Source organism: Muscardinus avellanarius (genome assembly GCF_963383645.1).
Source record: "Muscardinus avellanarius genome assembly, chromosome: X".
In the NCBI taxonomy this organism is placed as follows: Eukaryota; Metazoa; Chordata; class Mammalia; order Rodentia; family Gliridae; genus Muscardinus; species Muscardinus avellanarius.
This window is the reverse complement of record NC_137792.1, coordinates 38272080-38292520: the sequence shown is the minus strand read 5'-3', so window position 1 is coordinate 38292520 and position 20441 is coordinate 38272080. Positions and strand designations below refer to the sequence as shown.

At 40.4% G+C, this 20441-nt stretch overlaps 1 protein-coding gene across 16 annotated transcripts in view; it reads right to left on the bottom strand.

Moving 5' to 3' along the window:
* The window catches only part of KDM6A (lysine demethylase 6A), a gene marked incomplete at both ends in the record, with an annotated part of 215479 nt that overhangs the window by 149475 nt on the left and 45563 nt on the right, over window positions 1–20441 (bottom strand). The window lies entirely within an intron of this gene.

Below are 20441 nucleotides of genomic sequence, written 5' to 3'. Positions count from 1 at the left end.
TTTAAGTCATATATAATTCTTATCTGGAACATGGTTAGAGTATAAAATGCATCTTATTACAGAGCTCTGTAATATCAGAGAAATTCATAAGGTATTGGGCTGCAATATGACAATCTTTAATTTGACATGAAATATAGAAAGTTAATAAGGAAATTGTAAATAGCTATCTTTGTTTTTGAAACTTGGTAAGTTATCTAGAAAAATTTCTATTCCTCTCTGATAATTTCCTAACAGATTAATGTTAATTTATGGCCAAATAATTTTTCATGGTGAAAAGTATCCTATTCAAGATTAAAACCCAAAATAAATTTTCTATGGTGATTAAGTAAAAAAGATGTCAACACACTATAATTCCTCCTATCACCCTTGATGTCATATCAGTGCCGGGGCCACCTTCTACCTTATCTTCCACCGTTCATAAAACAAAGGAAAATTAGTAATATACACATCTCTGGTCATCATAAAACATAACACCAGATAGAAACTGGAATGGGTAAATTTTTAAAGTTGCCAAATAATATAATCAAGCTTTATTAACAAATTCTCAATTTCCCCACAAAGCCACTATGGACCTACTAAACCAATGCTAGTAGTGAAAGGATGATTTTGACAGCCACATATGGAAGGATAAAAATGAGCAGTGTCAGAATAGTATTTCAAAGCACTTTGTGTTCAGATTTCATAAATATACTTGAAGTGTTTGAAATAATTTTGGTATTTGATAAAGCCAGATATTAACGTAATTTTAAAGAGCATTTAAGGAAAAAATGAATAATTTCTAAAATCCTAACTTATATAATCTAGAATAAAACAGTATTTTTTATAACTTATTCAAAAGGATAATGATAAACCCAGAAGATATAAAAATTTTAGATTTAGAACAAAGTTCAGGTAAACTCCTATAAGCCAAAAATATTTATTAAAAGGATTACTTTTAAGCCAGGCACAGTAGCATGTTCAGAACCTTGAGAACAGGATGAGCAACATAGCAAGACTCCTGTTTCAAGAAATCTTGGAAGGAAAGCTGGGCATGGTGGCGCACACTTGTAATACCAGCATTTGGGAGGCTGAGACAGGAGGATCATGGTTGTGGACCTCAGCTACATATGCCCTTTGCAACTCAGTGAGACCCTGTTTCAAAATAAAGAATAAGAAAAAGGGGCTGGGGGTATAATATGGAGATAGAATACCCCTAGTTTCCATCCCCAGTATTGAAAAAAAAAAAAGAATATTGGGAGGGGTATTTTTATAGTCTTGGTTGAATTTTTTATTTTGCTTGTTCATAAATAAAATCATCCCCGTATGGAATGTGTTTGTACACAACTACAGAGAAAATTGACTACAACATAAAACAAATGTTAAAACTATAAGGTCTACCTAGGCATGGTGATGCACCTTTAAAATCTCAGTACTTGGGAGGCTAAGACTTAGTGAAGCCCTCCACAACTTAGTGAGACCCTGCTTCAAAATAAAGAATAAAAAATAGGGCTGGGGGTATAGCTTGGAGGTAGAATGCCTGGGGGTTCTATCCCCATTATGCCAACAAAATATATGTATGGTCTAAGAATCAGGTGTGGTGGTACACAACAGTAAATCCAGTACTTATGAGGTTGAGACAGGAGGATGGCAGGGTCAAGGACTACCTCAGCAATGTAGGGAGACTCTCAGCTACCTAATAAAAGCCTGTTTCAAAACAAAAAAATAAATTCAAAAGTGCTGGAGGACCTGGTGTGGTGGCCCATGCTTGTAAATCCCAGCACTTAGAAGGCTGAGACAGGATGATCATACAGGTTAAGCTACTTAGTGAGACCCTGTTTCCAAATAAAATATAAAATAGGTCTGGGAGTATAGCCAGGAGGTAGAAAAGCCCCTGGGTTGCACCCCCAGTACCTTAAAAAAAAAAAAAAAAAAAAAGTCCTGGAGGTGTAGCCCTGAGGTAGAAGGTCCTTGGGTATAATCTCTAGTATAAAAACAAACAAAAGGTTCATTTTGTTCATTTTCTTTTCTCTTTATTTTCTAGATTTTTTCATTATTGACCAATTTCATTTTTCTCCAGGTAAAAGTCATTAAAAAATTGTTATTCTCTTCCCATAGGATTCATCCTAAATCTTTACTTTTAGCTTTTTTTATTGGCGGGGGGGGAGGGAGTGGGGGGGAGTGGGGGGGGTGGTGCTGGGGTTCCTGGAAACCCTTTTACCTCCAAGCTATACTCCCAGACCAATTTTTTGGAAACAGGGTCTCTTAAGTCAGTGAGGCTGGCTTTGAACCTGCACGTTTCTCCTGTCTCCGCCTCCCAAGCGCAGGGATTACAAGCGTGCGCCACCACGCCCAGCTAGTTCAAAATTTTAAAAAAATAATTTGTAGGTAGTTTTACAGGTCAACATGGTTCAACAAAGGACTTTCTGCAATGATAAAAACATACTATATAATTTGTGCTGTCCTCTGTGATAACCAATAAAAATGTGTAACTCTTGAATGTGTGAAATATGGTTAGTGCAATTAACACTAGTAGCCACGTTTTATTTTAATATCCACATTTAAATAAACATGTTGCAGCCAGGCATGGTGGCGCAGGCTTGTAATTCCAGCATTTGGGAGGCTGAGACCAGAGGATAGCTATTCACAGGCAGCCTCTGCGACTTAGTGAGGCCCTCTGCAACTTAGTGAGACCCTGTTTCAAAATAAGGAATAAAAGCTGGGCATGGTGGCTCACACTTGTAATCCCAGTACTTGAGATGTAGAGACAGGAGGATCATGCAGGTTCGAAGCCAGCCTCAGCTACTTAGTGAGGTTCTCAGCAATTTAGTAGTGAGACCCTGTTTCTTTCTTTCTTTCTTTTTTTTTTTTTTTTTTTTTTGGTGGTACTGGGGGTGGAACCCAGAGGCTTTCTACCTCCGAGGCTATACTCCCAGAGATTTTTATATTTTATTTGGAAACAGGGTCTCACTAAGTTGCTGGAAGCCTCACTGAATAGCTGAGGCTGGCTTTGAACCTGAGCGATCCTCCTGTCTCAGCCTCCCAAGCGTGGGGATTACAAGCGTGCGCCACCATGCCCGGCTAAATATTTCAATGGTTTTAAGTGAACAAAAAATTTACCTTGAATAAAAACAAACATGTAGTCTTGCTCATAACTTCTAAAACTCAGCCAGACATACAAGATGGTGTAGTAACCACAGATTACAATATTTAAGCAAATTACAAATCAATGTCATCCATGAAATATACCTATTAGAATAGTATTCATACCCTAAATTAATAAAGTATATTATGCCATAACAGCAATAACTAGCTCACCAAGGAGGTCTAGTATGATCATGAGGAGGTAGATAGGCCTTGAGGGGGCAACAAGGCTCCTAAATGAGACCAGCTCTTCCAAGGTTCAGAGATAAGAATGAACAAAGCTTCACAAAACCATCTGTTTACTAATCAACAAACCCAGGAGACATCACTGGAGCAAGTCTGACACTTCTACTGAAAGGAGACCCCTCAAAGGACATGCAAATACCCTATGCAAATTTTAAGAACTGCTTCCCAGACTCCAACCAACAGAGGACATGCAGACATATATAAACCCCTACAGCAGTCACCAGGACAGTTACCCACTCTGGGAGCCCCTCCCCATTGGGGAGCTTCTCTCTCTCTTGCAGGTCGCCTTAGCTTTGAGAAAAGGTGAAGTGCAATTGAAGGCACGTGGCCCGGGATACACTTGGGTAGTGACCTTGAAGGCCTCTACTGGACATCAAGGCCAACCAGGGCCCCTAGGGGTCAGTGACCTGCACTTCTTTTCTGGCAGATCACATGGACTTTGGGAAAAAGCAGCTTGCAACTGAAGGCACTTCGCCCGGGCTGCACTCAGGAAGTGACCTGAAGGCAGCTGCTGGACTTCAGAGTTCCGACAGCCCCTTAGTGGTGTTCAGCCAATTTTCCCTATTCCCTGCTGCTGCTGCCAATAAACCTTTTACTCTCCTTCCTGTGGTCTGCGGGTGTTATTCTTCACTCACCGCAGACAAGAATCCGGTAATCTCAAGAAACTCCCTTTCATCTTAAGGAAACGCCGTGTTTCTTCTCAAGAAACCCCGTTTCAATCAGATCTCTAACATTATTATTGGTTCTCAGTATTATTATTATTTGTGTGTGTGTGTGTGTGGTATTGGGGGTGGAATCCAGAGGCTTTCTACCTCCGGGCTATCCTCCCAGACCTTTTTAATATTTTATTTGGAAACAGGGTCTCACTAAGTTGCTGAGAGCCTCACTAAGTAGCTGAGGCTGGCTTCGAACCTGCGCGATCCTCCTGTCTCAGCCTCCCAAGCGCGGGGATTACAAGCATGCGCCACCACGCCCAGCTCAGTATTATATTTTAAAAGGTTGTAACACATATAGAGCTACAAGTTTAGTGACAGGTGTGGAAACTGTCACATGAAAATTATCTGGGGAATTGGTAGAACACTAAGTATGCCCAAAGAACTGAGTATAACTGAGGAAAATGAATCAGGGATGCTATAGCTTTACTCAGATATTTAAAAAGCTATCATTTAGAAGATTAATTGTACTTCGGGTACTGCCAAACATCAAATCTATGAATGGGTATAAATTTAAACCAAGTTTGAGTTCAATCAGATAGGAAGAAAACTTAAACATGCCAAAAAACAAACAGGCCATCTTTGGCTCATAATATTGCAAGGAACTAAAGCATGAATTACTAAGCTATTTGAGAGAAAGGACAGAGATTTCTTGCTTTGGATACGATACTAAGTTCCATTTTTTCTTTTAAAGATTACTTGGGCATCTCTGATACTGAATAATATAACTGTTTAAGAATCATACAGCCGGGTGTGGTGGCGCACACTTGTAATCCCAGCATTGATGGGAGGCTGAGACCAGGAGTGCAGTTCAAGGACAGCCTTAGCTACTTAGTCCCTCTGCAACTCAGTGATACCTTGTTTCAAAATAAAGAATAAAATAATAGGGCAGAGGGTGTAGCTTGAAGGTCGAATACCCCTGGGTTCCATCCCCAGAGCTGGGGGGGGGGGGGGGAGAGGAAGATATCATACAAGACACCGGGTGGGGTGGCACAGGCTTGTAATCTCAGTACTTGGGAGGCTGAGACAGGAGGATCATGCAAGTTCGAAACCAGCCTCAGCTACTTGGCGAGGCTCTCAGCAACTTAGTGAGACCCTGTTTCCAAATAAAATATAAAAAAATAGGTCTAGGAATGTAGCCTGGAGGTAAAAAGCCCCTGGGTTCCATTGCCAGTACTACAAAAAATAGAAAACTTACAAGAAAAAATATATAATTTTTAAAGAATTATATAAGAATAATGGTTTTTTAAAGCTCAGGACTGCCTGGAGTGGTGGCACATGCTTGTAATCCCAGTACTTGGGAAGCTGAAACAAGCAGATTGCATGTTCAAGGCCTTGACAATGTAGAGAGACTCCCAGCAATCTACTGAGACCCTCTTCCAAAATAAAAAAATAAATAAAGAATAGGGCTGGAGGTGTGGCTCAGAGGTAGAACTCCCCTGTATTTAATCCCCAGTACCCCCCACCCCCCCCCCAAAAAAAGCTCACAACTTTCTCAATGAAGACTGCAAGACCACTCAATATTACATAGTTTTAATTCTTACTAAGGTTGAGTTGGCCATATCCAAAATGCTTGGGATATATGTTTCAGATTTCAAATATTTTTGTATTTCAAAATGTTTGGATATACATGAAATATCTTTGGAATGGGGCTCAAATCTAAGCACAAAATTCATTTATGTTTCATGTGCACCTTATACACATAGCCTGACAGTAATTTTATACAAAGCCTATTGCAAGATTAGGTATAGAATTTTCTATTTGTGATACCCTGTTGCTACTCAAAAAGTTTAGGATTTGGGAGCATTCTGGATTTTCAGATTAGAACTGCTAAACTTATTTTAGGGGAAAAGAAAAAGACCCTATTTTATTTTAAAAGGATAAATATGGCAAAATTTTTCATTTAAAAAAAAAAAAACAGCCAGGTGTGGTGGCACACACTTGTAATCCCCACGCTTGGTAGGCAAAGACAGGAGGATCGCGCAGGTTCGAAGCCAGCCTCGCTGGCTTAAGAGACCCTATTTCCAAGTAAAAATATAAAAATAGGACTGGGAGTGTAGCCCAGAGGTAGAAGAGCTTCGAGGAACTCCAGTGCCCCCCCCCACACACACACACCTGAAGAATGGACAGTTATTTAATGGGTACAGGGTTTCAGTGTTTTAAGACAAAAAAGTTCTGGAGACTGGCCGCAAAACAATGTGAATGCATTTAACAATAATGAACAATACAATTAAAATAGTTAAGTCTCAGAAAGTCAAGCCTCAGATGTTTTCTCTCATATGTGGAAGCTAGAAAGAATGCAGGAAATAAAAGGACTTCAGATAAAAGAGAAAGAGAGACCAGTACAAGTGTAGAATTCCATTTCATTCATATCCTAAACTGTGGAACCAGCCTAGGTCTAAAAACAGATCAATGATTACAAATTTGGTATACATAAACACGGTGAAATTATACTCAGCCATAAAGAACAAAATTATGTCATTTGTAGAAAAATGGATACAACTAGAGAATATTATTCTAAGTCAGATCAGCCAGTCTCAGAAAGTCCTCAGGTTTTTCTCTCATATGTGGAAGCTAGAGAGAAAATAGGAAATAAAAGAAACTTCAGGTAAATGAGAGACCACTAAAAAAAATTGAAGGGGGTTGGGGAAGAGAAATTGAGAAGGGAAAAAAACGGAGGATTAAGGAAGGACAGTTCAAATGCTATGTCCATATATGAAGGTATCCTTACCAATCTCACTAACATGTAAGGGGTGAGAGACAGAGAGGACCAATTGATGTGCACATGTATGTTTGTATCACTTTGATCCTCACTATGATGTATAATTAGAAATCACCAATAAAAGTATGTGGAAAAAAGAAGATTCACTGAAAGGGACCAAATTGAATCCTTAGTGAAACAACTAAATAACCAAAGAAAATGTGTGAAACTAAAGATTTCAGGTGATGGATACCATAAAGTGCATGATAGTAATCCTTAAGCTTTAGGGAAAAAAAGCCGGGCGTGGTGGCACACACTTGTAATCATAGCATTTGGGAGGCTGAGATGGGAGGATCACAGTTCGTGGACAGCCTCAGCTACTTAGTGAGGCCCTTTGCAACTCAGTGAGACCCGGTTTCAAAATAAAGAAAAAATAAGGCAGGAGGGGTAGCTCGGAGGCCAAATGCCCCTGGGTTCCAATCCCAGACACATAAAAAAAGAGGGGGATGATCTGTGCTCTAAAATACCCCCTAAATTTATCTAAAGAGACATTTTAGGGTGCTGCACATGTTGGGAAAACTTCTTATAAACTGAAATAAAGTAGAACAACATCTTTTAGCTACTGAAAATAAAAAAATACCTTTCAATAATGAACATGAAGCCAGAAGTGGTGGTGCAGGCTTGTAATGCCCGCGCTTGGGAGGCTGAGAAAGGAGGATCGCATAGGTTCGAAGCCAGCCTCAGCTACTTAATGAGGCTCTCTGCAACTTAGTGAGACCCCGTTTCAAAATAAATAAAAAAGAGCCGGGTGTGGTGGCGCACGCCTGTAATCCCCGCGCTTGGGAGGCTGAGACAGGAGGATCACACAGGTTCGAAGCTAGCCTCAGCTGGCTTAAGAGACCCTGTTTCCAAATAAAATATAAAATTGGTCTGGGAGTGTAGCCCAGAGGTAGAAGGCCCCTGGGTTCCATCCCCAGTACCACCAAAAACCAATCAATAATGAACATGAAAGTACACTCTTCCCGATACACAAAAGCTGAAAAAGCTCATCACCAGAATACCTATATTCTAAGAAAAGTTAATAGAAATTCCCTAGACAGCATGGTAGAACATGATTGTAAATACGGGAGGCTAAGACTGAAGGATCCCAGGTTTGCAGCCAGTCTCAGCTACTTAGTAAGACCCTCTGCAACTTAGTGAGACCTTGTTTGAAAATACAAGAATTAAAATAGGGATGGGGGTGTAGCTTGGAGGTAGAATGTCCCTGGGTTCCATTCCCAGTGCCACCAAAAAAAAAAGAAAAAAAATTCTGACAGAAGAAAAATTATACCAAGTAAAAATGATGATCCCTACAATGGAATGGAGAAAATTGGAAATTATAGCTATAAAGGTAATTATACAACATTTCTCTTAATTTTTATTATTCTTTTAAAAACAGAACTATAACCAAGAAATCTAAATGCCAAATAACTTCTAAAAATAACTGAGTTTGCCAAGGCCATAGGATAATTTACAAAAACAAGTTAATTTCTATATACTAATAATGAACAGCCAAAAATATATTTCTAAAATATGGACTGCTTCTTTTTTTTATGGTACTAGAGATTAAACCCAGAAGCAGTTTATGCAATCCTTTTATTTGATTTTTATTTTGAACCAGATCTCACTAAGTTGCTAAGGCTAGCCTCAACCTGAGACCCTCCTGTCTCAGCCTCTCAAATACTGGAATTAGAGATATGACTACTATGTCCAGCAAATGTTACAGGATTTATTTATTTTTATTGTTGTTGTTGTTGCAGTACTGGAGATTGAATCCAGCAGCATTCTACCTCTAAGCTAAACCTCACCTCTATTTTTTATCCTTTATTTTGAAACAGGGTCTCACTAAGTTGCAGAAGGCCTCACTAAGTAGCTGAGGCTGGCCATGAACCTGTAACCCTCCTGTCTCATCTCCCCAAGTACTGGGATAACAAGCATGCACCACCACGCCCAGCTAGTGTTACAGGAATTAACATATATAGAAATAAAATGTGACAATACAAAAGACCAGGATGATTTCCTTTCCTTTCCTTCCTTCCTTCCTTCCTTCCTTCCTTTCTTTCTTTCTGCGGTACAGGGGATGGAACCCAGGGGGTCATTCTACCTCGGAGCTACACCCCCAGCCCTACTTCTTATTCTTTGTTTTGAAACAGGGTCTAAGTTGTGGAGGACTCACTAAGTCTGGTCTCAGCCTCCCAAACGCTGGGATTACAAGAGTGCGACACCACGTCTGGCTAAAAGGATATTCTTATAGCATCCATACTATACACATAGATTTTTTTTTTTTAGGTAGACTCTAGGAAAGTAAAGGTTAAAATTTAAAAACTTAGAAGTGATAAATGTAGTGTTCATGGTAAATATACTAGACAATTATATTCCACTATGCTTAGCAATGAATAACTGGAATTTAAAACTAAAAAGATTTAATTTATAACAGCACCCCACACACAAAAATGTTCCTGGATCTGTATGTGGAAAGAATAGCATTGATAAAAGACATCAAAATGTCTAAATAAACAGAGATAATATACTGTGTTCACAAATGAAAAAAATCATTGTCAATTCTCCCCTAAATATACAAGGTAATCACCATCAAAATCTCAACAAGTCTTTTTGTTTATACTGTCAAGATGATTCTAAAATTTATGTGGAAAGGCACAGGAACTAGAATAGCCAAAACAATTAGTTAGCTGGGCGTGGTGGCGCACATTTGTAATCCCAGCATTTGGGAGGCAGAGACAGGAGGATCGCACAGGTTCAAAGCCAGCCAGGAGCGCTGGTTTAGGAGACCCTGTTTCCAAATAAAAATGTAAAAATAGGTCTGGGAGTGTAGCCGGGAGGTAGAAGGGCTTCCAGGAACCCCAGTACCACCACCAAAAAAACAAAACAAAACAAAACAAAAAACAACTAGCTAAAGTGCGGTAGGATTGAAGAAATAAAGTATTACATAGATGAATTGGGAAAGAAAAATATAGTTTTAATCTCTAACTCCATGGTATGGACTACATTTTAGGCAGAAGCCTAAATGAGACCACACCCTTAATTACAATAGTCCCTCTCCCTACCTGAGATTCAGAGATGCTTAGTAAACAAAGGGTCCAAGAGGAGGTCAAAGGTTGGACAACAATCAGGCATATCTCCTCCGAAAAAGGGTAACCTGAAGATTAAGAGGAAGTCCAGGCTTCCACTGTGGGATCCCCCCTGGACTCCCCCTCTTGGGGGTTCTATAGAAGAACTGAAAAGGCTGCAAAGCCTCTTTGCTCAGAAGTTCTCCACCTAAGATGGCCTGCCTTCCCCCTTAAATCCCTCCCTCACTGTCCTAAATAAAACCTCTTTTCTCTGACCAGCACATGCTGAAATTCTTTCTGCTACATAAGCCAAGAACCCTACAGAATTGTCATGTTTTCCCATGACAAAGGATTCATATTATCCGGTTTTTGTTTTTTTTTTTTCTTTGCAGTACTGGAGATGGAACCCAGGAGCATTCTACCTCCGAGCAACACAGGGTCTCACTGAGTTGCAAAGAGCCTCATCAAGTAGTAGCTGAGGCTGTCCAGGAACCAGGATCCTCCTCTGTCTCAGCCTCCCAAATGCTGGGATTATAAGCCTGCGCCACCACGCCCAGCTTCCAATTTCTATACCTAATACAGTAGGCTATGATACTTAAAGCATTATGATATTGGTGACTGGACAAACAGATTACAGAAAACAGAGAATCCAGGAACTGATCCCCAGAAATATAATCAACTAGCTTTTGACAAGGTACAAAGGCAACAACAACAAAAAAAGTCCTTTCAACAAATGGTGATACAACAATTAGGAACCCATTTTTTTGCGGGGGGGGGGGGATCTGAACACATACTTCATGAAGGAGAGACAAATATTTTTCAGATATGTGAATATAGCAGGCCCATATGCGGAGAGGAAATTGATCTCAAAAGAAAGGTCATGGTGCAGAAAGGAATGACAAGGAAAATGTTAAGCATAGTCAAATATATATGAATGACAACCCCCCCCCCCCAACACTGGGGATTGAATCTATGGACACTTTACCACAGACCTACATAACCCAGTTCTTTTTTATTCTGAGACAGGGCGTCTCACTAAATGCCCCAACTGGCCTCAAACTTGTGTTCCTCCTACTTAAACCCTCAAGTAGCTGGGATTACAGGAATGTGCCTCCATGCCCACAATGCCCAACTGTAGAAGACAACTTTGAAGAATTGATATATACAGCAAGAATGTAATAGGGAAGAGGTATAAGTTCTAAGAAAAAGAAGTACCACCAATTAAGTTTTGTTAAGTAAAAATATATGCAGTAATCCCTGAGTGTGGATCATAGACAACTGGGGATCTCCAAACCTCTTTCAGGAGATTTGCCAGATCAAAATCATTTTCATTACAATAATAAGATGCTAAAAAAAAAACCTGTATTGACATTTATACTGTTGAAGCAAAACCAAAATGAGCAAATCTACTGGCACCCAAGCAGGAATCAGGATAGAGGCATCAGAATGAACAAAATATTAATCATAATATTCTTCACAACCAAGCACTTGCAGTTGTAAGGGTTTTGTTTCTTGTTTTTTAATGGCAGTTTCATTTAAAAATATCCTCGATGCTCCTTTATCTACCCAAGGTGCCACAGGGAAAGACAACTTGCTGTTGTGAATACACATAAAAGCAAAAAGGTGGTAAAATCCTTTTTGAGAAAAGGTAATATCTGCAATCTAAAACTCTGACATGCACTGCTAAGCTGAAAAGGATAAAGGCTAAAGGCCTTGCCATAAAACTGTGCTAAATGGATGTTGTTTTCTGCAAACAAAAATTTGTCCTTAGGGAAAAAAGCATATCCTCTGTGAAGTGGCTCAAACACACTGGGCATTGCAAGTTCTCAACCACTAAGCTACACTCTCGGCCCTGAAAGCAATTTTGATACTGTATAATAAACTGTGTTGGCATCTGAAATAACTTGACTACTCTTCTACTCCTTTCATGGTCACTCAACTGCCCCAAACCAAAAGTTACCACTTGCTTTCCTTCAATCCATTACAAATATTTCTTCCCAGCCACATGGTGGCGCACACTTGTAATCCCAGCATTCAAGAGGCTGAGACCAGAGGTTCAAGGTTTGTGGACAGCCTTAGGTACTTAGTGAGGCCCTGTGCAACTTAGTGTGACTCTGATCTAAAATAAAGAATGAATTAAAAAAAAAAAAAAAAACAGGAAAGGGGGTGCAGCTCAGAGGATGAATGCCCCAGGGTTCCATCCCCAGACCCACAATCAATCAATCAATCAATCAATAAAATGGCACACTGTAAACTGAAACTACAAGCCAAAGAAACAGTGATTTCAAAATGTTCAAAGACAATTATTTCTAACTTACCAAACAAACTCTCAACCAAGAAGGTAGAATTGAGAAAAACACATGGGAAATAGAATCCCGAAACCCCCAAAGATGATAGAAAGCCAAGCACTTGAGAGAAGTGGGTACCTGGAAGGACTGATAAGAGGAAGTTATTAGGGAACTAACAGATCTTTTTCATTGTATTTTTTGAAGATTTAAAGAAATTTATTAAAAAGATAGAAATACAGAAAATAGAAATAAAGAAAACAGTTACAGCCCCATGCCAAAATGGCATGAGGAGGGAGGGTGGCCCAGGCCAACTCACCACTCCCCTTCAATGTATTTTTTAAAGAGAAAAAACTACCCAGAAGCCTTGTAGAATCTCTCAAGGTTTTTTTTTTTTTTGGTGGTACTGGGGTTCCTGGAAGCCCGTCTATCTCCGGACTACACTCCCAGACCTATTTTATTTTTGGAAACAGGGTCTCCTAAAGCCAGCACGGCTGGCTTCGAACCTGCGCGATCCTCCTGTCTCTGCCTCCCAAGCGCGGGGATTACAAGCATGCGCCACCACGCCCGGCTCAAGGTTTTATTTACTTTATTTTCCCCCTGGTACTGGGGGTGAAATCCAGGGCATTATACCTCTGAGCTATACCCCCTGACCTATTTTTTATTCTTTATTTTGAAGCAAGGTCTCACTAAGTTGCGGAGGGCCTAAGTAGCTGAGGCTGTCAGCAAACCACATTCCTCCTGTCTCAACCTCCCAAATGCTGGGATTATAAGCCTGTGCCACTGCACCGGAGCTCAAGGTTTGTTTTTAAAAGTGTGTGTTTATAACCCAGGCATGGTGGCAAACGCTTGTAATCCCATCATTTGGGATGGCTGAGACTGGAAGATCATGGTTCATGGACAACCTCAGCTACTTAGGCCCTTCACGACTTAGTGAGACCCTATTTCATCTCATTGCTTTTAATTGCCATGTATTTTTAATCATCTTTACTCTGGAATAGGTCATTGCCTTTTTGTTGTTGTTGTTGTTTTCCTTCTTGTGGTACCAGGGATTGAACCTAGGGGCATTCTACCTTCAAGCTACACCCCCAGCCCTATTTTTTATTTTTTATTTTGAAACAAGGTTTCACTAAGTTGTGGAGGGCCTCACTAAATAGCTGAGGCTGGTTGTGAAGAGGAGATCCTCCTGTCTCAGCCTCCCAAATACTGGGAATACAAGAGTGCGCCACCATACCTGGCTCTATATTTTCTTAATTTACATACACACACACACACACACACACACACACACACACACACACACACACAAAGCCAGGAGTGGCAAAGCACACCTGTAACCCCAGTCCTTGGGTGGCTGTGTCTACATTTTCCTAAAATGAAACTGAGTGTGGCGAAGCACACTGTAACCCCGAAACTTAGGAGGCTGAAACCGGAGAATCACAGGTTCAAAAGGAGCTTCAGCAACTTAGGGAAACCCTGTTATCAAATAAAAAATAAAAAGAACTAGGAGTGTCGTTAGGAGGAAGAAGGACCCTGGGTTGAATCCCTAGAATGGAAGGAAACAGGTAAGACTGAGGAATAGAGGATTTAATGCTTAAACAGGTATGGAGAAGAAAAGTTATAAAACTAAATAAGTAGAAAAAGAAAAGCCAGAGCCGTAGTGCACACTTGTAATCCCAGAATTTGGGAGGCTAAAAGAGGAGAATCATGGTTCCCAGACAGCTTCAGCTACTGAGATCCTCTGCAACTCAGTGAGACCTTGCTTCAAAATAAAGAATGAAAATTAGGGCTGGGGTGTTGCTCAGACACAGAATGCACCTGGGTTCCATCTCCAGTACCACAGAAAATAAAAGAAAAAGGAAATCCAGTTAAACATAAGAAAAATAAGAGATTTGGGTATATCACAGAGACAAAAAAAAAAAGAGTTTTTAAATAATGCAAGAATAAAACCAGCATAGTGGCATACTCCTGTAAACCCAGTCCTCAGAGGTTGAGACAAGAGGATCGATCATAAGTTCAAAGTCAGCCTCAGAAGCCACATCCTGTTTCAAAATTAGAAATAAAATCAGGCTGGGGTGTAGCTCAGAGGTAAAATGTCCCTGGGTCCAATCCCCAATACCACACACACAAAAATAAAACTATGAATACACACAAAAACTCAGGGACATTATACTGAGCTTTAATGAAACCAGTCTCAAAAATTTCCATGGTGTATGATTCCAATTATATGACATTCTTGAAAAGACAAAAATACAATGATTGAAGAGGCAAGAGGCTGCCAGGGGTTAGGGGGTGAGAAGAGAGTATTATTACAAGAACAGCCAAAAACCAAAACAGGATGAAATGGTGGATAAACTATGGAGCCTTACTAAAAGTTTTTTCCTACTCTGCACTCTTAGCTTGGTATAAAAAGTGCCTTTACTCACTCTCCAATTCTTAAACAAATTAATCAGAAATGCCAAGTGAAGGGTAAAGCCAAGGGATATTCCAAGAGCCTCTTCCACAATAAAGAAAATCCTTACATAAATTAACATAAAAATACCAGGCTCCTCCAGCTCCAGTTACTCAATAAAAGGCTGGCCCATTCTTTTGTTTTGTAAACAGTTTTGACTTCTACCTCTATTTAGGTAGTCTAAATTGAGGTAAACTCCCTTCCCCTTTTGCTTCTTGTTATAAAAAAGATTTTTCTGTGTATGAGTTGTTTGCTTAAGTTTTTTTTTTAACCAACACCAGTCAAAAGTTCCCATCTCCACTATGAATTATAAAGGAACAGTATAAGCTCTCTATGTTGTGAACACCAATATATGCAGGTGTCAAAATTTCTAATAATTATACCAAAAGAAACAATAATTTGACTATGTTATTGAAAAGAAAGAGTAATCCCAGGTACTTGGGAGGCTGACACAGGAGGATCACAGATTCTCCATCACCCTCAGCAACTTAGTGAGGCCCTTCAAAACTTAGTGAGACTCTGTTTCCAAACGAAGATACAATATGACTAGGGGGTATAGGGTATAGCTAGGAGGTAGAAGGCCCCTGGGTTCAACCCCCATCACCGGACCCCCCCCCCCGAAAATAAAGAATGATTTGAGGACTCTGAAGAATGGCCAAAGGCATAAAATAAATTTTAAAACATTTGTTCAAGAAAAATCGCCATAAAAATGAGACTGTAGTGTGTTCACCTGGAGTACTCCCAAATCTCTGCCCCATCAAGGTCCTAGGGATGTTCTATCAGGGCAGGCAGAAAAAGCTATGACGAATTCCAGCACGAATTCCAGCACAAATACCAGCACTTAGGACAGTGCTGATCTAACTTGGAAGTTTAATATATAAAACAAAAGCAATCTAAATGGCAAATAACTAAATAGGACCCACATCACAGATGCCTGCAATATTGGAAAGAGAAATCATAAAACCAACTATAAATTTTACTGGAATACCTAGGGACTAAAATAGCCACAGTAGACTTTGATAAGATCCCATATATTCCTGGGGATCCAGAAAGCTGCATACACGCAGAAGCGTGTAGAAGCCTCCAGAAGCCTGCTCAATATGAGACTTTATTATTAGAGTAGATTTTTAAATCACCTGAACTTTGATCATGGTCCCAACCAATACCAAGACATCCTCAGTAAAGGACAGAAGCCTAACTGCCTCAAGAAGCTTAAAAACATGAAATACCAGTACTTGGAAGGCTGAGACAAGAGGATTACAGATCCTGCAGCCAGCCTCAGTAACTTAGTGAGACCATATTTCCAAAAATATATATAAACAGTGCTATGAGTGTAGATTAGAGGTAAAATGCCCATGGGCTCAATCCCCAGTACTACAAACAAACAAAAAGAAAAGAAGTACTTTAAACACAACCTCTTATTACTGGCTGGTCACCTAGTATACAGACCCAGACGTAATCTCTTGGAAGCCAAGCTTAAAATAAAAATTAAGAGCAGGGGGAAGCACACAGCTGGGCAAAGATATTAGTGATAAGACACTATTAAGAAGACTACACCCGGGCAAGGTCTCGCAAGCTTGTATCCCAGCATTCTGGAGGCTGAGACAGAAGGATTGCAGGTTCACAGACAGCTTCAGCTACTTAGTGAGGCCCCTTGTAACTCAGTGAGACCCTATTTCAAAATAAAAAGTAAAAATAGGGCTGGGGGTGTAGCTCAGAGGTACATGCCCCCAAGGTTCCATCCCCAATTCGGCAAAAATAGAATAAAATAAAATAAAATAAAATAAAATAAAAAATAAAAAAAGACTCTTATAGAATCAGCCCAAGCAAACCCACTAAATAAATAAAGGACAACCATGATCACCTGAAAGGTGGCAAGCATCAGAATACAGAGTTGCTACATTACTAAAAGTATATTTTCTGTGTGTGTGTGTGTGTGTGTGTGTGTGTGTGTGTGTGTTACTGGGGGTGGATTCCAGGGGCTTTTCTACCTCCAGGCTATACTCCCAGACGTATTTTATATTTCATTTGGAAACAGGGTCTCACTAAATTGCTGAGAGCCTCACTAAAGTAGCTGAGGCCTGACTTCGAACCTGTGAGGTCCTCCTGTCTCTGCCTCCTAAGCGCTGGGATTACAAACATGCGCCACCACACTGGCTAAAAGTATAATATTTTCAACAAAAATTTGAGACATGCAAAGAAACGAACATGTGGGAAGAGGAATGATAGAGGGAAATTCAACCCAGGGGCATTCTACCTCTGAACTACACCTCTGTGAAAATATAATTGAATCTTTTCCATAAATAAAATAGCTTGAGTTAGGCTCCATTTTATAGAAATGCGATCGCATAACCTTTTGTGTGCTTCTACTTTTTTTTTTAACATAGCATTTCCTATAAATTGTGAGTGCCAGCCCCTAGTCCCACATCCCCTGCAGCCAATGGATAAAGATTGTGAGTTGATGCTCCCACCAATATGAGCACAGCACAAAAATCCTGTGCTGAAAAGAAAGTACCAGGCAGTTTTCTGCCCTCTTGTTTTTGACTATCTAAATTTACAGGAAGGGTCCTCTTTTGCAAACAAAAAGTAAAATTCGGCTTACCAAGCCACTTTCAAGAATGTCTATTTTTTATTATTTTTTATAATTTTATTGGTGCATTGTAGTTATACTTCTTATTGGAATAAAAGATGGTGGAGGTAAAAATGCATACATCACCAATTAGCCCCTACTCAATTTCTGCCCCATTCCCTCCTCTTCCCTCCTTCTCATATTTGGCTTAGTGATTGATTTTGATATGCTTGTTAATGTACATCATGACCATTAAAGAATTTCTCTCTTCCCCCCTGCTATCTCCTCAGGTCGCCTTATTTGCTTATCTATAGTATCTCCTTCTTTGTTTAAAGTTCCTTCTATGACCCATTTCTCACTAGCTTTCATATATTAGGGAGAGCAGCTGATTTCTTATTTATTGAAACTGACTAATCTCACTTGTGTTCTTCAGTTCCATCCATTTCCCTGTAAATGATGTAACTGTGTTATTCTTTATGGTTGAGTAAAATTCCGTTGTGTGCATATCCCAGAGTTTTGTAATATATTTCTCTTATATAATATATGTAGACATATGTAATATGATAGATATCTTGGCTGGTTCCATAGTTTGGCAACTGTGAATTGTGCAGCTATGAAAATAGATACACATGCATTAGAAGTCGTAAATGTAAGAATAGGGTGAAGTCACAGATAGGATCAAATAGAATGAGAGTATGAGTTTGGTAATGTAGTATATAATAGAGATTAGAGATAGTGAATATTTAGTAGTATTCTAGTAACCAATGTAGAGATTTTAGTATAGTGATATGAAGTGGATTTAATACAAGACAAAGAAAAGAAGAGAGGGAAAAAAGAAGAAAAAAGAAGAAAAAAGAAGAAAAAAGAAAAGGGATGGAGAGAAGAGAGTAAGTATATACAAAGTAAGAAGCTTGGGAGAGGGATTGGGGTTAAGAGTAATCAAACAAGGTTACACACCAAAAAAAAAAAAAAAAAAAGTAATAATGCAACCCTATAAATATATAAATAGCAGAGTGGGCCTCTGCAGTCTCTGTGTAGACAATGAATGTCACCAGCACCTTTCCTGCTGCAAGCCTGGTTCTCTGAGTCTTTCTCAGTCTATGCAGATGGCCAGTATCAATGGGGCTAGATCTAGTGTTAAGCGCAGGTCACCTTTCATGCTTTCCACAGAGGTAGAGTCTCAGTCTCTCCCTGCCTCTGTACCTGGGGGATGCCTTTGAGACCAAACAGTGTAAGAGTGTCTGTTTTCTACAGCTAGGACTGAGCTGGTCTGACTTCTCCCCATTCACCATGACTGGGTTATCTGTGGGGATCCCGGAGATCCTACTAGTAGGGTCTAGTGTTAAGCATAGGTCTACCCCCTCACTTTCCACTGATGGAGAGCCTGAGTATGTCTGAGACTCTACTATACCCAACAGCAGACTCCATCTCCAACTTCTCCGGGTTGAACTGCAAAATCTCAGACCCAGAAAGTTTATCGTAGCTGCTGAGTCCCTGGGGGCACCGGGCTGGGCATTCTCCCATGGGAACCGTGACTTCACTTATGGTGGTGTTAAGCGTTGCTCTGAATCTCTGGAAGGTGTGGTAAGCTCAGCCGCCACTTCTGCAAACTGTAAGCTCCATCCCCACCGTCACTGGGTTGAACTCCAAAGTCTCAAACCCAGGGAGTTTATCACAGCTACACAAGTTCCTGGGGGTGCCATTCTGGGCAATCTCCTACAGGGACTGGGGCCTCATTTACAGTGTTGGTGATCACCGGTCTGGATCTCTGGAGGGCGTGTTGAACTCAGCCACCACTGCTTCAAGCTGTTGCCAGTGTTTGCGCAGGAGGAACTGATGGCTTACAATTCCAATGACCTGCAGCTGCTTACTACAAGTCCTTGGTTGTTTTCCTGTTCAAATGTCTCTAGAGTCGGGTACAGTGAGAGAAGATGACACTGCTGTAGCACCCACAGCCACGAGATGGGCAGGTTTCTTCTCTGGTGGTGAGTGCAGTTTTGGATCTCTGGAGGGCGTGGTGAGCTCAGCCACCACTGCTGCAAGTTGTAGCCTGTGTTTATGCAGGATGGCTTACAATTCCGATGGTCTGCAGCTACTCGATGGTCTGCAGCTACTCACTTCAGGTCCTTTGTTGTTTTCCTGTTTGACTCTGGAGTCGGGTGCAGTGAGGAAAAGATGGTGCTGCTGTTGCACCTGCAACCGCGAGGCAGGCAGGCCTCTTCTCTGCTCTCAGATTGGTTTTCTAGCCTTCTTTTTCTGCCGTCTTAAGTTTTGTTTTCTTGCTTTTGTTTGTTTTTGTTTTGTTTTGGGTTTGTTTTTTTTTTTTTTTTAACGGCTCTAGGGATGGAACCCAGAGGCATTTGACCTCCGAGCTACAGCCCCTGCCCAGTTTTTTATTCTTAATTTTGAAGCAGGGTCTCACTGAGTTGTGGAGGACCTCACTAAGTAGCTGAGGCTGTCCGCGAACCGCAGTCCTCCAGTCTCAGCCTCCCGAATGCTGGGATTACAAGCGTGTGCCACCACGCCCAGCTTCTTGCTTTTCTAAATATGCTGTTTTTAAGGCAATGGAGATTGGGCGTCAGCAGGACTGATATGTGCTGCTTCCCTCAGTCACCATCTTCATGTGTCTTTTCTTATGACACCATGGAATCTTATTTCTAACATCCCTAGCCATATATATATAGTGTGGTACTGGGGACAGAACCCATGGCATTCTACCTCTGAGATCCACCCCTGGCCCTATTTTCTATTATTTTGAAACAGGGTCTCACTGAGTTGCAAAGGACCTCACTAAGTAGCTGAGGCAGTCAACCAACCTCAATCTGACTGTCTCGGCCTCCCAAATGCTGGGATTACAAGCCTGCGCCACCACGCCTAGCTCCCCACAGCCCTATTTTATATTTTGAAACATGGTCTCAATAAATTACTGAGGCTAGCTACAAAACTGTCTCAGTCTCCCAAATACTGGGACTATAAATGTGAGCCACTATACCAGGCTAGAACAGACCTTTTATAAAAGGCTTAGGGAACTAAAAGGATACTCTAGTGAGTAAGATTAAATGTTAATACAGATTAGATAAGAGTATTGTCACTACTAAGTTTCCAGAAAGTAATAACTACAGTGTGGCTATTTTGGAAAAATCTATTTGCTTAGAAAACCCAATCTGAAGGATCTAGGTAATTTCTAAGTGAATAGGGGGTGGTAACAGGAATGTGTATGTGGCAAAATGTTAACAACTGGTGAATCT